The sequence below is a fragment of the Cavia porcellus genome, unplaced genomic scaffold, assembly GCF_034190915.1.
Source record: "Cavia porcellus strain 051 isolate PalLab524CR breed Dunkin Hartley unplaced genomic scaffold, mCavPor4.1 scaffold_18, whole genome shotgun sequence".
NCBI classification, from domain to species: Eukaryota; Metazoa; Chordata; class Mammalia; order Rodentia; family Caviidae; genus Cavia; species Cavia porcellus.
In genome coordinates, this window is record NW_026947501.1 from 59,368,075 (window position 1) to 59,385,102 (window position 17,028).

The following is a 17,028-nucleotide window of genomic DNA, read 5'->3' on the forward strand; positions in this document are numbered from 1 at the left end:
TCACATCTTTGTAAAGCTGTATTCTTTTTTTCACTGTAAGAGTGAACCTCTACAAATAATAGAGAGACTTTCTACTATTTTAGATTTAAAACCTAAGGAATAGATACAGCTAGTCAAGAAATCATGCCCCCTTAGTTTTGTAAATTTAAATTCCATGTTTAACATTTGACTTCAATAAGTTACTCAATTTTTGTTTCATACTTGTCTTTTCCAGAACTTACTGTGTATGAGAATTGGAAATGATGGTCTCAAAAAAGAAGAAATGGAATGAAGAGAAGGAATAATACAGGAAGGGAGGGAAAGAAGGAAAAAAGAAAAAATGAAGGAAGAGAAAAGGAGGGAAGGGAGGAAGGAGGAGAGAGTGAGGGAGGGAAGGGAAGAGGGTGCAGTGTTCACTGGTCATTGTTTCACATTTTGTACAAGTGGAGCACAGGTTCCATAGGCCTTCGATGTCTGTCTACAGCTTCCCATCAGCTTCACTGAACCCCATGAATATTGACTATATTTACTTTTTTTAAAAAATAAAGACATGAAACTTGCTTTAAATAAAGTAGCATCACCAAGTTGTCAAAGCCGTCATTTGAATTGCGGTCTGTTAGTTTTCAACAGTCCAGCTTTCTCCTCAAAAAGGATTGGGTCATTTAGAAGATCAAGACACACAGCACATTTAATTTTGAAAAGGCAATGATTCATCTAATACAAGCCCAGCTCTGGAAAACAATCTTCAAATTTAGGTGAGTAATAAGCTAGAAGAAGGGAGGACATTGGATATCTACTTAAAATGTGGAATATTCAACAATTCATGTGTCTGTGTCACGTTTCATTCAAGTACAATGTGGTTGTTCAAGAGATCTAGAGTATGTTGCAAGATGACAAAACTGGTTGGCAACAGAGCTAAAATTAGAGCTGAATACTTTTGATATATATATATATATATATATATATATATATAGTGCATATGTATAAAGTGTGATCCAAGTACTATAGTACACATGAAATATAATCTTTCATCTAATTATGTGAGATATATGAAATTTTTTATTTTATAATAAAGGAGGATAAATAAATAAGCCATGGCTCCAAGAATTGAAATATTTTTCCAGGGTCCATAACTGACAAGGTACAAAAATCAATCCTTGTTTCTTTTTATTGCAGTTATTATATGTCAACAATTTTCTAGTGAAATGTAGTTTAGTTGAAAAATAATGAATGTGTACGGATGTATTTATATGTATAACCATTCAGGCATGGATGTGTATCACATAATATTTATTTTAATAGTGGGTTATATCAATAAATATAGTCTGTGGATCATGTTTCCTGGTGATTGTTACAATCATCTAATTCTTGTAAGATCAGAACAATATTCACACAGTGACACATTCCACGGAATGTGCCTTCATGGCCAAGCAACTGGTGACCATATTCATTGATGTATTTCTTATATCATGAATCACATAAATTTATATTTATTTAAATTTATTATATATCATATGTATATTCTTATAATTAACCAAATCTCAATAAGAAATAAACTAATTTTCAATCCAAAGTCCTGATTTCCTACAACTTTAATATAATAATACTTTCTTCATGATAATGCCATATTTACTCATTTGTTATCATTTGAAATAGAATTATATAAAATCCATAAAACACACACTATTTATTCTATCTTTTGTTTATGCAAAACCAGATTGCAAAACTACATAAGTAAAGGAAAAAGAAATTCTAAGACTCAGCTATTGCATGAAATTCAAACAAACGCTCTACATCAACTCTAGAATAAAACAGTAGCAACAAGCACAGTACTTCCTTCTTTATTCTCAGGGAAGCAGAAATTGTAGTCTCCCACTTTGGAAAACCATGCTCTGGCCATGGCCTAAGAATTATGGCAATGCTTTGTGTATTATTTAAAAAGAAAGCAGGGTTATGAAAAACAAGCTTCAGTTTCTGGGTTTACTAAATGTGTAAACCAATCACTAGATAGCAAAATGAACTCACTTGTGATATAAAGCAAAATGGAAGAATTTGAAAAAAAATAAATAGAAAATTAAACAAATTGCTAGTTTTTAAAATGTATTGTAAACCTAAATATTGAGTTCAGTCATCCATGTATTGTAATCCTTCTTATAGTTTTCTGCACAATCCAAAAGGTTATATATTTGTCAAGACGTCATTGGAATCCTAGCAAGTTAATTCTAACCTACCATCACCAATCCAATCCACAGCGAGACTGAAGACACCAAGACATGTTCCAAGTTAAGGGCAGCCAAGGGGTCCTAAGTTCAATTCCTATGAGGACATGTGGACAAAGGCCTAGAATCCTAGGCCTCTCTCAGCATTTATTATCTTGTGAAGAAAGAGGATGGCTCAGGGGTGAGTGGTAGTGACAATGTTGGGGATTACTGTGTAACTTGAGCTGGCTGTCCAGGTGTGAGAATAGCATCTCTGTAATTTGCAGAGATGAAGATATGCAGAAGGATCAATTTAAGTAACCCAATTAAGGTAGCAGTGGAAATGTTTTTGGGGGCTATTGCTCTGGTTTCTGATATGCAAACTGTAGTGCCCTAGGAAGTCATAGCCTCTTATCTTGAGGCTCATACCCAGTTGACATTCCTGAAGCTATTTGCTCTAACATCTCACAAACTCAATCCTGTATTGTGGAGAGCACCATGCAAGAAAACAGGACTGTCTGATGGCTATAGACTTTGCACATTAGCACCTCTGCTAGCTTTATTTGCAATGCTCAGAGCCAAATGAAGAGAGGGAAATACTCTAGCCAGCCTTTTACATATTAGTATAAGGAAATGAGTCTCCAAGTAATCAAAGTCACAGCAATTGTTTTGGATTCAAAGGGAGTCACTGGCGTTGTCTCCCACAAAAAGTATAAAATGGAAAAGTAAATGAATTAAAGCAGCAATAAACAAATGTTACAAATGAGAACTAAAAAGCTATCAATACAGATTAGGAACATGTAGACTGGGGCTCTATGGGTCAATACTGTATACAACTAATTATACAAAATGCTAATTGATAAAACATTGCTTAATAAAACTGAGTCACGCAGAGATTTCAATATGCATATGATCATTGACAAAACGTGGCAGTTATGGAAGTTTCTCTAAAATATTACAAACTTAGGAAATTTATTGTTTATATTACATTTTCATTAAAATGTTTAATTTAAATGGTCTAAAAACTGTTTCCAAGAACAAAACATAATGGAATATTGCACAATGTATTTTATGAATTTTGTTTACACATGATGAGGTACTAAAAAAATGATATCATTTACTGATGTAAATGAAAAGTACAAATGAAATATTATCAAGCTGAATTCAACAGGAAATTAAAAGAATCATTCTCTTTTAAGAAAAGGTCATTAATCTTATTATATGAATAATCTGACAAATTATATTAACTTTTTTGTAAGAACACAATAAAAATTACATAAATGTAATGTCTCCCAAGTATGAGCCCAGGAAACAGACTGAAAGACAGCTGGCCTTCTTCCTAGCACCATAACACAAATATCAAATGGAACCCAGCTGCTAACTGCATGTCCCAGTTCAAGTTAGTAACAAAGTTACAAGTATGATTTTGTAGTTTTTGATATGTTTTATAGATACAAGCTTACTGTAAACAGGCATCGGGGAAGGAATCATCATCTTCAACTTTTGCGACATGTTTTTTTCTACAAAGAATATTAAAGACAATAAAAGTAAAGGAATACTAGTAACAATGACTTCATGACAGAAAAATACAATTTGTACACAATCTTCTACTCAGAATAATTGAAAGAAAATCATAATTCGACGACTGAAATTTAGTGAGCACTCACTTTCACCAAGCATTGTCCTGAATAAGTTGACTAAATAATATAAAAAATCATTTTCATTATTAGGGTAGGAAAAGGGAGGCTCAGAGATATAAATTAACCTGTCTGAGTTCTAATATCGAAAAAGGTGGGAGTCAGTCATTGAACCTGATTTATCGAATTCTAAAGCATTTATTTGTAATATTCTGTCATACTGGTTATTGAATGCAAGATCTCACATATACTAGGTAAGTGCTTTGCCACTGAGCTACAACTCTAGTCTCTTTATTTTTTAAATGTTTTGAGTCAGGACACCACTAAGTTGCCTGAATCTTGTCATCTTCCTGCTTCACCCTCCTGTTTGGATAACACCAGTTTATTTATATAATAACCTTTTATTTGTATAATATAACATAAAATTTACCATCTTAATCATTTTAATTTATGGATTAGCCATAATCAAAGCCCATTTTATTAAATCCTAGATAAACCATATAATATTGAAATTTTCATGAACGTTAGTATGTTTGAACATTTTTACTGTTGTTGAAGATTAGTCCTGGAAATAAATGAATGAAAAACTACTAAAATACAGTAGATTGAAGATAGGAAGTGTCATGAGTGAAACTTGTATTTTGGAGTAAAAGTATGGTCTCATATCAAATAATATACAAAGAATAATCCCATTGGTTACATAATTGAATGCAAAGAGGTATTCAATTATTATTTTATGGATTCTAGTTACCTAAATTTATAATGTTTAAGAGCATTAAAAGGAACTGGGCAGCCTGAGATGAGTGCCCATGCACCATCCTGAGTCTGGCAGAGTTTAAGATCACTACTCCCAGTGGTTGAGGAACCACCCAGCTTCCAGCCACACTTGACCAGCTCTGCAGGGTCCCAGCCTTCCTGGGCCACCCCCAGTGACCCTCTCAATCCAGGGAACTTGGTGGCTGGAGGTGAGTGTCCATGTACCATCCTAAGCCCCGGCTGAGTTTAAGATAATTGCTCCCAGTGGTCAAGGACAAGCCCAGCTTCCAGCCATCTAGGATAGACTAGGTTTTGTGGCCCAACTAGATTATGCCCAGCAGCCTAATTCAATCAGGGAGTTAAGGGCACATAAAGTGAGTTCCAGAGCATTAGTCCTTGCCCAGAGGGGGCTCTGGACCATCATCCACAGTGGGTAGGTGCCCACTCTGCTTCCTGGAACACTGAGGTGGAATGGGAAGTCCTAAGGCCTGACTAGACCATGATCAGCAACCTCTATTGAGTCTCAGGAGCTGAGAGTATAGAAGATGATTTCCAAAAGGTCCAGGGGAAGCCTTGGAACAACACTTGAAACATGAAAATACAGGAAAATGACAAAAACAAAAGACCAAAATGCAATCTCAAAGCTCCAGCCCATCTCAAGAAAGCTTAGGAGCTATGTACATAGAAGAAAATATATGACATACAGCTGAAATACCTGAAATAATAACAACTGAAGTAAAGAAACAACTCTGGGAAGCTTTAAAGGAATTCAAACTAGAAATAATCTCCCAGGTAAAAGAAAAAAATGATAAAAGTAATGAAAGAGATGCTGAACATATCTAAAGAAGACACAGCTAAAACATTGGAGGAGCAAAACAAAAAGATAGAATCCCTGGATGAACAATATAAAAAGGAAACAGAATACATGAAGCAGATTCAAAGAAATATATAGGAAATCAAAAATTCCATTGAAAGTTGAGAAAACTGCCTCAACAAAAGTGAAGATAGAATTTCAGACCTCAAAGACAAGATTGTAGCTAGTGAACAGGAAAAGAAAGATCTTTTAAAAATAACAAGGAATCGAGCCCAGCCTGTTTAGCTGCCGCGCCTGGCCACAGGTCTGCAGAGGAGGAGCTGGGCAGATCTGGGGTGCCCTCACTGGCCTCTCTGCGTGTCTGGAGGACTCTGGATTTCTGCGCCCAGACTGCTGGAGTTCCCTCAGGCTTCCAGGTGCAGTGAAGGAGAGAGGTGGGTTTAAGGCTTCCACATCAGCCTCCCCATTCCTGGCTTCATTTGGAGACCTGCTGAGCTCCCAATAGGTGGGCTGGCCCACACTACCAGCCTAGCCCAGCCTGTTTAGCTGCCGTGCCTGGCCACAGGTCTGCAGAGGAGGAGCTGGGCAGATCTGGGGTGCCCTCACTGGCCTCTCTGCGTGTCTGGAGGACTGTGGATATCTCTGCAACCAGGGAGGGTCCACAGGTTCCTGAAGCACTGCGGCCTGTGGTGAGTACCCTAACCCGGCTGCGATTGAAGAACTGTGGAGCTTCCAAGGGGCAGGTGGGCGCACAGTGTCCCTGAGGCCCAGCTTGTCTGGAACTGCGGAGTTCTGAGCAGGCAGAGGAGGGCCACTGGTTCTGCAGGCCTAATGGCTTGGAGTAGCGCGGCGCCATAGTCCCAGTAGCTCCAAACATAGAAGGGGATTTTCAACAGATCCTGAGGAAGCTTTCAAGTAACACTTGAAACATAGAAATATAGGAAAATGACAAAACGAAAGACCAAATTACAACCTCAAACCTCCAGCCCATCTCAAGAAACCCTAGGAGCGATGTATATAGAAGAAAATATATCCCATCCACCTCATATATCGGACACAATAGCCACTGAAATTGACAAGCAACTCCAGGAAGCTTTAAAGAAATTCAAACTCGAAATAATCTCCCAGATAAAAGAAGAAATGATAAAAGAAATGAAAGAGATTCTAAATATATCTAAAGAAAACACAGATAAAAAATTGGAGGAACTAAACAAAAAGATAGAATCCCTAGACGAGCAATATAAGAAACAAACAGAATACATAATGCAGATGCACAGAGATATACAGGAAATAAAAAACTCCACTGAAAGTTGTAAAAACCGCCTTAATGAAAGTGAAGATAGAATTTCAGACCTTGAAGACAGGATTGCAGCTAGTGAACAGGAAAGGAAAGATCTTTTGAAAATAACAAGGAACCAGGAAACAACAATTCAACAACTGCAAGACGATGCAAAGAAGAATAACATAAGAATGATAGGGATTAATGAAAGAGAGGGAGACAACATGAAGGATGTCAGGAGGATATTTAGAGAAGTAATAGCTGAAAATTTCCCAAGCATGAGATCAGAAACTGACATCAGGATCAGTGAAGCATATAGAACTCCAAACAGTCATAACCAAAATAAAACTACACCCAGACATATAATAGTCACCATCCCAGAAATCCAACACAAGAATAGATTATTAAAAGCTGTCAGAGAGAAAAGACAAATCACTTATAAAGGAAAACCTATCAGAATCACAGCAGACTTCTCAGCACAAACGATAAAGTCAAGAAGAGCATGGAGTGAAGTATTCCAGATCCTAAAGCAAAATGATTTCCAACCAAGACTGATATATCCTGCAAAACTATCATTCAAAATAGATGGTGCAATACGATACTTCCATGACAAAGAACAGCTGAAGAACTTCATGAACACCAAACCAACCCTGCAAAAAATATTGAAAGACAGTTTAGATACACAAAGGAAAAAACCACTAAGCAAAGCAAATAATTAAACAGAACCGAAAGATAAAGATGCAACAGCAGAGAGATAACATTCCTACAATTAACCAGCATTTAACAGTAATAACCATTAATGTAAATGGTCTCAATGCACCAATCAAAAGAAACAGACTAGCAGAATGGATCAAGAAACAAAATCCAACCATATGCTGTTTACAGGAAACCCATCTAACCCAGAAAGATACTCACAGACTGAAAGTCAAAGGATGGAAAACAATTCTTCATGCAGCAGGAATCCAAAAAAAGGCAGGAGTAGCCATTCTGTTTGCAGACAACGTGAACTTTAAACCAACAATGACCATAAAGGACAAAGAAGGTCACTACATACTCGTAAGGGGAAAACAAGAGGAAGAGATAACTATCTTAAATATATACGCACCAAACTCCAGAGCACCCAGTTATATAAAACAATTATTAACAGAAATGAAAACTCAAATTATCAGTAACACAATTGTAACAGGAGACCTTAATACACCACTGACACCAAGGGACAGATCAACCAGACAGAAAATGAGCAAAGAAATAACAGAACTGAATCACACCTGTGAACAAATGGGTTTGATAGACATATACAGAATGTTCCACCCAACAACATCAGAATACACATTCTTCTCAGCAGTACATGGATCATTTTCTAAAATAGACCATATATTAGCTCACAGAACATATTTAAGCAAATGCAAAAAAGTTGAAATCATCCCTTGCATATTATCGGATCATAGCGCTCTGAAATTAGAAATTAATGACAAAGGATACTGCAAAAATTCCGCAAACACATGGAAACTAAATAACACACTCTTGAGTAATCAGTGGGTCACAGAAGAAATTAAAGAAGAAATTAAACAATACCTAAAAGAAAATGAAAATGCAGATACAACTTACCGGAATCTGTGGGATGCAATGAAAGCCGTTCTGAGAGGAAAATTTATTGCACTGAGTTCCCACATCAGGAAAACAGAACGAATACAAGTAAATAACTTGATGCTACACCTCAAACAGCTAGAAAAAGAAGAGCAAGTCAAGCCCAAAGCCAAAAGAAGAGAGGAAATTATAAGAATCAGAGCAGAAATCAATGCAATAGAGACTAAGAAAACAATCCAAAGAATCAACGAATCAAAGAGTTGGTTCTTTGAAAGAATAAATAAAATCGATAAGCCCCTAGCCAACCTTATTTAAAAAAGGAAAGAAAAAGCTCAAATTCATGCAATAAGAAATGAAAAAGGAGAAATCACTACAGACCCAATAGAAATACAGAGGATCATCAACACCTATTTCGAAAACCGCTACTCTCAAAAGTTTGATAACACAGAAGAAATAGACAGATTCTTAGAAGCATATGAAGTACCAAAGCTAGATCAAGAGGATATAAAACTGTTGAATAACCCAATCTCTGCTAATGAAATTGAGAATGTAATTGGGTCCTTGCCCACCAAGAAGAGCCCAGGCCCAGATGGATTCACTGCAGAATTCTACAAGAAATATAAAGAAGACCTAATGCCGACACTCCTCAAACTATTCAATGAAATTGAAAGGGAAGCAATCCTTCCTAAGTCATTCCTGGAAGCAAATATTACTCTAGTACCAAAACCTGAGAAAGACCCAACTATAAAAGAGAACTATAGACCGATCTCCCTAATGAACACAGATGCAAAAATCCTCAATAAAATATTGGCAAATAGGATCCAGCAAATCATCAAGAAGATTATACACCATGACCAGGTGGGATTCATCCCAGGAATGCAAGGATGGTTCAACATACGCAAATCAATAAATGTAATCCACCATATCAATAAAGCCAAAAATAAGAATCACATGATCATCTCTATAGATGCAGAAAAAGCCTTCGATAAGGTCCAACACTTATTCATGATAAGAACTTTACAGAAAATTGGAATAAATGGTCTTTACCTCAATATAATAAAGGCCATTTATGACAAACCAACAGCCAGCATCATACTAAATGGCCAAAAATTGAAAGCCTTTACTTTAAAATCGGGTACAAGACAAGGATGTCCTTTATCACCACTCCTATTTAATATAGTACTGGAAGTACTAGCCAGAGCAATTAGGCAAGAAAGAGAAATAAAAGGGGTAAAGATAGGAAAAGAAGAAGTTAAATTATCATTGTTTGCAGATGACATGATACTCTACATAGAAGACCCCCTAAACTCCATTGAAATACTCTTAGATACAATAAATAAATTCAGTAATGTGGCTGGATACAAAATCAATACTCAGAAATCAATAGCATTCCTATACACGAACAACAAAATTACAGAGAGGGAAATAAGTGAAACTGGACTATTCACATTAGCAAGCAAAAAAATGAAATATTTAGGAATTACTCTTACGAAAGAAGTGAAAGACTTATACAGTGAAAATTATAATACACTGAAAAAGGAAATTGAAGATGATCTCAGAAAATGGAAAGACATCCCTTGCTCATGGATAGGAAGAACAAACATTGTGAAAATGGCCATTCTCCCAAAACTGTTATACAGATTCAATGCAATCCCAATAGAAATACCATCAACATACCTTATAGATCTAGAGAAATCACTCCTAAATTTCATCTGGAACCAGAAGAGACCTAGAATCGCAAAGGCAATTCTAAGCAGCAAAGACAAAGCAGGAGGCATCACAATCCCTGACTTGAAGTTATACTACAAAGCAACAGTAGTAAAATCAACATGGTATTGGAATCAAAACAGAGCTGAAGATCAGTGGAATAGATTAGAAGATACAACCACAACTACGAACACACTCAACCACCTTATTTTTGATAAAGGAGTCAAGCAGGTTCACTGGAAGAACGACAGTCTCTTTAATAAATGGTGCTGGAAAAACTGGCTCTCCATTTGCCGAAAACTAAAGCTAGACCCATGTCTAACACCATGTACTAAATTAAAATGTAAATGGGTCAAAGATCTGAATATTAAAACAGAAACACTAAATCTATTGGAAGACAAAATAGGTAGAAACCTTGGAGACATAGGAGTAGGTAAAGAATTCATGAACAGGACTCAAACCGCACGGGAAATACTTCCCAGAATCAATAACTGGGACCACTTCTTATTAAAAAGTTTCTGCATGTCAAAAGAAATCTCCAGCATAGTGAAAAGAAAACCCACAAACTGGGAAAAGATTTTAGTGAACTCTCTCTCAGACAAGGGCCTCTTGTCTAAAACATACAAAGAATTAAAGAAACTCAGACCTCTGAAATTCAAAGATCCAATCCAAAAATGGGCATCTGAGATGAATATGCAATTCTCAGATGAAGAAATGCAAATGGCAAATAAATACATGAAAAAATGCTCATCATCATTGGTCATTAGAGAAATGCAAATTAAAACCACACTGAGATACCATCTCACTCCTGAAAGAATGGCCAGGATCAAGAAAACCGACAACAAATGCTGGAGAGGCTGTGGGGAAAAAGGAACTCTCCTGCACTGCTGGTGGGAGTGTAGACTGGTACAGCCTTTGTGGAGATCTGTCTGGAGATTTCTCAAAAAGTTGGGACTGGAAATCCCATTTATTCCAGCTATTCCACTTCTAGGCATATTCCCAGAAGAACTGAAAGCATCATACCACAGTGATATATGTGCACCTATGTTTATAGCAGCACAATTTGTAATCGCCAGATCTTGGAAACAACCCAAGTGCCCATCAACTGAGGAATGGATAAAAAAGTTGTGGTATTTCTATACAATGGAGTATTATTCAGCTATAAAGAAGGATCACATTGAGATATTTATCAATAAATGGGCACAGCTTGAGACCATACTCATAAGTGAAATAAATCAATCTCGCATGTGTGAATACCGAATAATTTCCCTAATGTAAGTAATGATTCAAATATATAAAAATATGTGGTAATCATGATTCCCCATTAGGTGGCCTTGAAGCCTTATAAAGTTTTCACTCATTAATTAGAAAGGCTGTATTCTGGGCTTCTTGATATGAAAATATTTGAAGCTAGAGTATATGAAGTTTTACCCAAATATTTCAAGGAAAAAGACACTATGGTAACTACTATTAAGTCAGGTTATAAGGTGGTGAAGTACTAGGTTATTGAAACAGTCATGCTGTGACCTCTATTGTTATATTGTTATGTCCTGTTTTATCTCAATCTCCCCCTTACTGTTTCAAAAAAAAATTATTTAGTCATTTCTTATGTTTGTCTTAATTAAAGAAAAAATTCAAAAAAATTAGGATATATAAATAGTAACTCTTTTCGATTTCCTATTAACTTGTTTTGAAGTCCTGTAATACTCCCACAATCTTGTTTTGACTGATTAGACTCTGTTCCATTCTATATGATAGTATCAAGTTTGAAGACATAGGCAACTACTTTGAAGACAATAAGATTCACTAAGATACCCATTCTGGTTTGACTATTGTCTTCTTTGGAAGTCCTGTAATGTTTACAATGCCTAAGTTTTATTGGTCTTGTTCTCTACTGTTTTGTCCAACTTTATAATATCTAATAAGATAGACAATTCTTTTTAAGGAAACAAGGGACAACGTTGATAACCATTGTTGATAAACTTGTACTCTGTTCTACACCATGTGCTACGTCTATCCTTGGTATTGACTGACAGCTTTGTTTTGCCATATTTGACTGTATTCTTCCCCCCTCCCCCAAAGAAAGTAATAAGCACTAAGGAGTAATAAAATCCAAGATGTGTAAATTTTGTTGTAAAAAAGAGAGGGAAAAAAAAAAAAGAAAAGGAGCTCTAACGGATATAACAGCAAGTGTGTTTGGGGGTGTTAAATAGCTGACTTTATCAATGTTTTTGGAACATTGAACACAGCTGTTTGCAGTCTCCCTGTTTGAATGTCCACCTTGTGTTCTTTGATACTGTGATTTGAGGAACTATTTTCAAGAAAATAGTGTGTAATCTACTAGCAGGTAATTTCTTACTGTTATGGTTTTTTGTTTTGTTTTGTTTTGTTTTGTTTTGTAGTTCTGTATTGCGTGTACCCTTACGCCGCTTTGGTTTGTTTTGTGTTTTTCTCTTTTTCCTCTTAAATAAAAAAAAAAAAAAAAACTGTGAAAAAAAAATAACAAGGAATCAGGAAATAACAATTCAATGCCTGCAAGATGATATAAACAAAAACAACATAAGATTGGTAGGGATAAATAAAAAAGAAGGGGACAACACAAAGGATATCAAGAAGAGATTTAGAGAAATAATAGCTGAAAATTTCCCAAACATGAGAATGGAAACTGACATTAGGATCATTGAAGCACATAGAACTCCAAATAGCTATAACCAACATAAAACTGCACCCAGACATATAATAATCACTGTTCCAGAAATCCAACTTAGAATAGAAATTAAAAGCTGTTAAAAAGAAAAGACAGATCACCAAAAAGAAAAACCTATCAGAATCACAGAAGACTTCTCAGTACAAAAAATGAAGTCAAGAAGAGAATGCAGTGAAGGATTTCATATCCTAAAGGAAGATGATTTCCAACCCAGATTGATGTACCCTACAAAACTGTCCTTCAAAATGGATGGAGAAATAAGGTACTTCCATGACAAAGAACAGCTGAAGAACTTCATGATCATCAAGTCAACCCTGCAAAGAATACTGAAAGACAGTAGGTACACTTAGGAAAAAACCACTAAGCAAAAATACAAAGATGCAACTGCAGAAAGATAAAATGTCAACAATAAAGCAATATATAACAGTTATAACCATTAATGTAAGTGGTCTCAATTCACCAATTAAAAGAAACAGACTGGCAGAATGGATCAAGAAACAACATCCAACCATATGCTGTCTACAAGAAACCCATCTAACCCAAAAGGAAATTCACAGACTGAAAGTCAAAGAATGGAAAACAATACTGAATGCAACAGGAACCTAAGAAAAAGCGGGGGTACCTATACTGTGCAGACATTGTGAACTTCAAATCAAGAATGATCAGAAGAGATAAAAAGGTCATTACATACTGGTTAGGGGAAAACTTCAAGAGGAAGAGATAACAATCTTAAATATATATGCACCAAATTTCAGAGCACACAGTTATAACAAGCAACTATTAATAGAAATGAAAAATCAAATAAGCAGGAACACAATTATAACAGGAGAACTTAACACACCAAAGGACAGAGTAACCAGACAGAAAATCAGAAAAGAAATAATAGAACTGAACCATACCTGTGAACAAATGGACTTGATAGACACATACAGAATTTTCCATACAACAACATCAGAATATACATTCTTCTCAACAGTATATGGTACATTCCTAAAACAGACCATATAATAGTCCACAGAACATATTTAAACAAGTTCAAAAGAGTTGAAATTATCCCATGCATGTTATCGGACCATAGCACAATGAAACTAGAAATTAATGATAAAAGATACTGCAAAAACAACACAAACACATGGAAATTGAATAATACACTCTGGAACAATCAGTGGGTCACAAATGAAATTAAAGAAGAAATTAAACAATACCTACGAGCAAACAAAAATATAAATACAACTTACCAGAATCTATGGGATGCAATAAAAGCAGTCCTCAGAGGAAAATTTATTGCACTGAGTTCCCACTTAAGGAAAACCACAAATACAAATAAACCACCTGATGTTAAACCTCAAACATCTAGAAAAACAAGAGCCTGTCAAGCCCAAAGCCTAAACAAGGGAGGAAATTATAAAAATCAGAGCAGAAATTAGTGCAATAGAAACTAAGAAAACAATCCAAAGAATTAATGAATCAAAGAGTTGGTTATTTGAAAGATTAAATAAAATTGATAAGCCCCTAGCCAACCTTATTTTAAAAAAGGGAAGAAAAGCTCAAATTCATGCAATAAGGAATGAAAAAGGCAAAATCACTACAGACTCTACAGAAATACAGAAGATCATCAACACCTGTTTCAAAAATCTCTACTCTCATAGGTTTGATAACACAGAAGAAATGGACAGATTCCTAGAAACATGTGAAGTATCAAAGCTGGGTCAAGGAGATGTAAAACTGCTGAGTAACCCAATTTCTATTAATGAAATTGAAAATGTAATTAAGTCCTTACCTACAAAGAAGAACACTGGCCCAGAAGGATTCACTGCAGAATTCTACAAGAAATACAAAGACTTAATGCAGACATTCCTCAAATTCTTCAATGAAATCGAAAGGGAAGCAATCCTTCCTAAGTCATTCCGGGAAGCAAATATTACTCTAGTACCAAAACCTGAGAAAGACCCAACTAAAAAAGAGAACTACCGGCCAATCTCCCTAATGAACACAGATGCAAAAATCCTAAATAAAATATTGGCAAACACAATGCAGCAAATCATCAAGAAGATTACACAGCATGACCAAGTGGGACTCATCCCAGGCATGCAGGGATGGTTCAACATACATAAATCAATAAATGTAGTCTACCATATCAATAAAGCCAAAAGTAAGAATCACATGATCATTTCTATAGATGCAGAAAAAGCCTTCGATAAGGTCCAACATTTATTCATGATAAGAACTTTACAGAAAATCGGAATAGATGGTCTTTACCTCAATATGATAAAGGTCATCTATGACAAACCAACAGCAAGCATCATATGAAATGACCAAAACCTGGAGGCCTTTACCCTAAAATCAGACACAAGACAAGGATTTCCCTTATCATCGCTCATATTCAACATAGTACTGGAAATAATAGCCAGAGCAATAAGACAAGAGAGAGAAATAAAAGGGGTAAAGATAGGAAAAGAGGAAGTGAAATTATCAATGTTTGCAGATGACATGATACTCTACATAGAAGACCCCCAAAACTCCTCTGAAAGTCTCCTAGATGTAAATGAATTCAGCAATGTAGCTGGATACAAAATCAATACTCAAAAATCAATAGCATTTCTATACACTAACAACAAAATCACAGAGAGAGAGAAATGAGAAGCCATACCCTTCACACTAGTATCCAAAAAATGAAATACTTTGGAATTAGTCTCACGAAAGAAATAAAAGATCTACACAGGGAAAATTATAATACCCTGGAAAAGAAATCAATGAGGATCTCACAAAATGTAAAGACATCGATAGGAAGAGCAAACATTGTGAAAATGACCATCCTCCCAAAACTGTTATACAGATTCAATGCAATCCCAATAAAAATACCATCAGCATACCTAATAGATCTAGAGAAATCACTCCTAAAATCCATGTGGAACCAGAAGAGACCTAGAGTAGCAAAGACAGTTCTAAGCAGCAAAGGCAAGGTAGTAGGTATCACAATTCCTGACTTGAAGTTATATTACAAATCAACTATAGTAAAATCAACATGATACTGGAATAAAAACAGACCTAAAGATCAATGAATAGATTAGAATATACAAACACAATACCAAATGCTCAGCCACCTTATCTTTGATAAAGATGCCAAACATATTCACTGGAAGGACGGTTTCTTTAATAAATGGTGCTGGAAAAACTGGCTCTCCATATGCCGAAAACTAAAATTAAATGCATGCCTATCACCATGTACTAAACTAAAATCTAAATAGATGAAAGATCTGAATATTAAAACAGAAACACAAATGTGTTGGAAAAAATTGGGTAAAAACCTTGAAGACATAGGGGTAGGTAGAAAATTCATGAACAGGAATGGAACCTCATGGGAAATACTTCCCAGAATCAATAAGTGGGATCACCTCTTATTAAAAAGTTTCTGCACGTCAAAAGAAATCTCCAGCATAGTGAAAAGAAAACCCAAAAACTGGGAAAAAGCCTTAGTGAACTCTCTCTTAGACAAAGAACTTCTGTCTAAAACATATACAAAAAGGAAAAAAATCAGACTTCCAAATTTCAAAGATCCAATCCAAAAATGGGCATCTGAGTTGAATACACAATTCTCAAATGAAGAAATACAAATGGAAAATAAATACATGAAAAAATGTTCATCATCATTACTCATTAGAGAAATGCAAATTAAAACCACACTGAGATTCCATCTCACTCCTGAAAGAATGGCCAGGATCAAGAAAACTACCAACAGCAAATGCTGGAGAGGCTGTGGGGAAAAGGAACTCTCCTGCACTGTTGGTGGGAATATAGAGTGGTGCAACCATTGTGGAGGTCAGTCTGGAGATTTCTCAAAAACCTGGGATTGGAAATCCCATTTGTTCCAGCTATTCCACTTCTAGGCATATTCCCAGAAGAACTAAAAGCATCATAACACAGTGACATATGGGCACCCATGTTTATAGCAGCGCAATTTGTAATAGCCAGATCTTCAAAACAACCTAAGTGTCCATCAACCCAGGAATGGACAAAAAAGTTGTGGTATTTTTATGCAATGGAGTACTACTCAGCTACAAAGAGTGATCACATTGAGATATTTATAAATAAATGGGCACAGCTTGAGACCACACTCATAAGTGAAATAAATCAAACTCACCTGTATACATACCGAATAGTTTCCCTAGTGTAAGAAATGATAATAATACATAAAAGTATGTGGTAATCATGATTCTCCATTATATTGTTTTGGAGACTTACAATGTTTTCATTCATTAGTTGCAAAGTTTTTATTCTGGGTTGTTTGATTTTATTGTGTGTGATGGTATGAACAGCTATTTTGAAGAAAACAAGACATCATAATAGCTAGTGCTGATTTAATA